Source organism: Solanum pennellii, chromosome 6 (genome assembly GCF_001406875.1).
Source record: "Solanum pennellii chromosome 6, SPENNV200".
Lineage (NCBI taxonomy): Eukaryota > Viridiplantae > Streptophyta > Magnoliopsida > Solanales > Solanaceae > Solanum > Solanum pennellii.
Window position 1 is genome coordinate 24,931,669 of NC_028642.1, and position 3,891 is coordinate 24,935,559.

The window sequence follows — 3,891 nt, forward strand, 5'->3', positions numbered from 1 at the left end:
ATTTATACTATGTGTACTTGGGAGCCGAGGCACAATCGTGTAATTTCTACCACACTTGAGAGAAAGACATCCGTCAGACTGTCTGCTTGGCTAAAGAAAGTTTGTGATAGCGCTTAATGTCCAGATTGAATGTTGCCTCATGTTTTTGATGAATTGGATATGTATTGGAACACATACCAGTTTAAGGCAATATCAAACCAAGCAAAAATGCTAGAGGCAGTCTTAAGGGTGGCTCGTTGCATACCGAGGTGCAAAATCTGTTGGAACAATTGCAAGAGAGATGCCAAGTTTTAATGCAAACTTTTAAATAAATAATTAGTTGATTAATATAATTCGTTTAAAATTTCTGTTTTTATTTATAGGAAAAAGAATTTGGCTGCACTTCCATTGAACTGGAGTTTTTCATGAAGACTCATGTCACGAAGAAAGAAAATGAGTCGGATCCAGATGTGTGGGTGGAGGAAAGAGCCAAACGAATTTTTGATATAAATATTTGAGAAAAGACATAAAAACACCATCAAAGTTATCCTGTATTTGCATATAGACACCTTAACTTTCAAAGTGTCCTATCACCCCACATAACTATTTTATATCTTTGTAAATGGGTCCTTTTGACCCATTCCCTCGTGTAGGTTGTTATCACGCACATAAGGCGCGTCATGCAGTGTTTTCACTGTCATGAACCATTTTAAACGCGCCACGTGTCATTTTTTTCTTTACTATTAATTATTTGGTTAATTTATGTCATCTTCTCCACATTTAATCCCAAAATAGTAGTTGGTAGCCCTAATTTTTCAATTTTTCCATAGCAAAATCAATGTTGGTTTGACGACTTCATCATCTTACGTCGTCCTTATTCATTAAAATAGAATAGTTGAATGACCATTTGAGTATTGGAATCACTCTATTTTTCAATTAGGATTGTCCCCTTATTTTCCTTGGATGGAAGAAAAGGGAGACTTTCCATTGATTCTCCATTCCTGTTCAACAAATGTTAAACTCAATTACATTAATCACCATTAATTGAATACAAATTGAGTAATGAATCAATCAGCAAAAACACAGAGATTTTGTTAGTATTCCCAAAAATAATGAATGCAGCAGCAGCAAAGGGATCGGCCTGAATCGTAGCAGCAAGTATTGGAGTAGTAGAAGCATTAAAAGATCAAGGATTTGCCAGATGAAATTACGCTTTAAGATCGCTTCATCACTACGCCAAATTCAATTTAATTCCTTCTACAAATACCTCAGCTCGGAGATTCTCGACGGCGTCTTCTGCGGCGAGAAGTTGAGGAAAACGGAAGAGACGTTGAGTAGAGTTATAGATCTGAACTGTTGTGGTCCAAGTATTGTCAGATTTTAGTGTTATTTACTTAAATTTGTTATATGATGATCTATTAGTGAAAAGAGTACTGGAGATTCAATTTTGAAAAAAAAAAGAATACAAATTGAGTAAGATCACGAAAAGCAAAAGCTACTATGTTAAAAAAAAAATCAGTAGCCAATAACAAACTAGTTGAATTCAGGATGAGACTCCAAGCCTGCCATTGTTTCCGGTGACAAAACCACCTCCAATCGACCTTTCCTCCTCCTCCTTTCCCCAAAAATGCTGAAATTATTCCGTTTAATTTATTCCTCCATCCACTCCGAACACCAACATGCCCGCCCCACCCCAAAGGAGAAGATGACTTTTCTTCAAAGAATAGGGTCGGGTCGGGTTGAATTCTGTCATAGCGAGTGAGCAACACACACGATTACACAGACTAAGGAATGAGTCAAAATGACCCATTTACAAAGATATTAAATAGTTCTGTGAGGTGATAGGACACTTTGAAAGTTAAAGTGTCTTTATACAAATACTGGACAACTTTGATGGTGTCTTCATGTCTTTTCTCATAAATATTTATATTTAATATGCATAATGACTTTTAGCACTACATCGCAGATGACTCCAATCAGGCTTCGAAGGAATTGGATCGTATCATTAAGACGAGATACTTAACAGTGTTCATATTTCTACTATGTCGAAACAAATAGCTAAATGTTGACACCCAATTTTGACCGACCTTTAATCATTTTTTAGGATTATATTCGATTAAATACGTATTTTAAATTTTACTTAAAGTTTTGATTTTTTGTCGATTTTTCTTGAAATTTATATATTTTAGTATGTTTTACTTTATAAAATCATTGTAAATATTATTAAAATATTTTAAAATTATTGATGAATTTCGAATGTTTAAAAATTTAAGTGATTTTCAATTATAAAAAAAATATTTTAAGATATGTAGTATTTTAATTAAATAGTAATTCTTAAATTTTCCTCAAAATCAATTAAATTCTAGCCTATTCTATTCTAATTTCTTTAAATTCTAGCCACTCCACTTCAAATTTATTTCAATCATAGCCACCATTTCATTTTCATTCTAGCCAATTTCTATTGCAATTTTGTCCATTCCATATCTTTTCCAATCTAATTTCAAGACTTCATCTATTAATCTCATCCGTCCGATTAAATAACTAAATCCTAGATCGAATCCTAGCCGTTCATCTAACTAATTCTACGGTCAAGATTTAATCTCTTATTCTTCCTATTTTGTAATACACTAAAAGACCTAATCTTGAAAAAAATATCTCCCTCTCTCCTCTTCTTCCTCTCTTCTCCTCACCTTTTCTCCTTTCTCAATTCTCTCTCCCTTTTCCGGCAGTCTCCTCTCCCTCCCTTCTCTTTCCGACCGGCGAGGCCATCAGCTAGAGTTGGCGACGCCCCTCTGTCGTCAACCCTCTCCCTCAAACCGCCGCCCCTCTCTCTTCTCTTCTTCTTTCTCCTTTCTCCCTCCACTCTTCCCGACGACCTCTATTTTAGCCGGCAAGGATGGCCGCCATGAAGCCTCCTCTCCCTCTCCCTCTCCTCCTTTCCTTCCCCCCTCTTCCCCTTCTCCCTCGACGTCCCTCTTCTCCCCTCTTGTCTCTTCTCTTTCCCTTCCTCTTCCCCTTTCTCTTCTCCTTTTTCTGCAGGTACCAGCGCCCCCACCGGCCAGCAATACTAGCAACAGCAGCCGGCAGCCACGACGAGCAGCCCTGCGCGCAGGCGTGACGAGCCGCCAGCAGCAGCAGCCACTCTGGACAGCAGCTGGGAGCAACAACAACTAGCAGCAGTGGCGAGCTGCCAGGCAGCCGGCGATAGACAGCAGCGACCGGCATGGACAGTAGCGGCCCACCAGCAGCCTGAGCAACAGCAGGCCATGAGTGGCAGCCCGCGCCACCCTCTCCTCTCTCCTCTTCTCCGTCCGTCTCTTCCTCTCTTCTCCGGCCAGTAGTAACGAAAAATTTCGATAAAATCTTCAAGGATTAGATAAGGATCCGACCAGGTATATCTTTCAAGTACTCTCTCATGTCATGTCTATTGGTTAATACCTTTTAATGCGTGATTCAACTTGGCAAATCTCTGCTTGCTCATATAAAGTTTTGTTTTAAATTAATTATTATACATTTGTTCTTATGTCATTTTCTGCTCAAGGTTTAAATGTTCCACTGCTTTTCTTGAAATTAATATGAAGATCTCATACTTGTCTTTGATTTGCCTATTATTACTTGATTAGTCTTGTTAATCTTTATACATCATCAATAGATTTTAGTCCACACCTTAAATAAATGATTCTCTTTCATTTAGAAGAACTTGCATAATTGGGTTATTAATTGATATGCTCTTTGGACCTAGTATGTTATTGCATTATATTTCTTTTAGTTGTTTGTTATATGGCATTAATAGTTGGAATTTTACAGCTTACTTACAAATTGATTTAACTGATTGATTTTCTTGATTTTGAAAGTTGCAAAGTTGACCCTTCTTTAGATGCTTAGTGATTTCAATAAATTCGCATATGGTGA

General features: G+C 37.4%; 1 pseudogene; it reads left to right on the top strand.

The window, feature by feature from the left end:
• Positions 1-2,875: 2,875 nt before the first annotated feature.
• LOC107023038 lies at positions 2,876-3,442 on the top strand (annotated as a pseudogene).
• Positions 3,443-3,891: the final 449 nt, after the last annotated feature.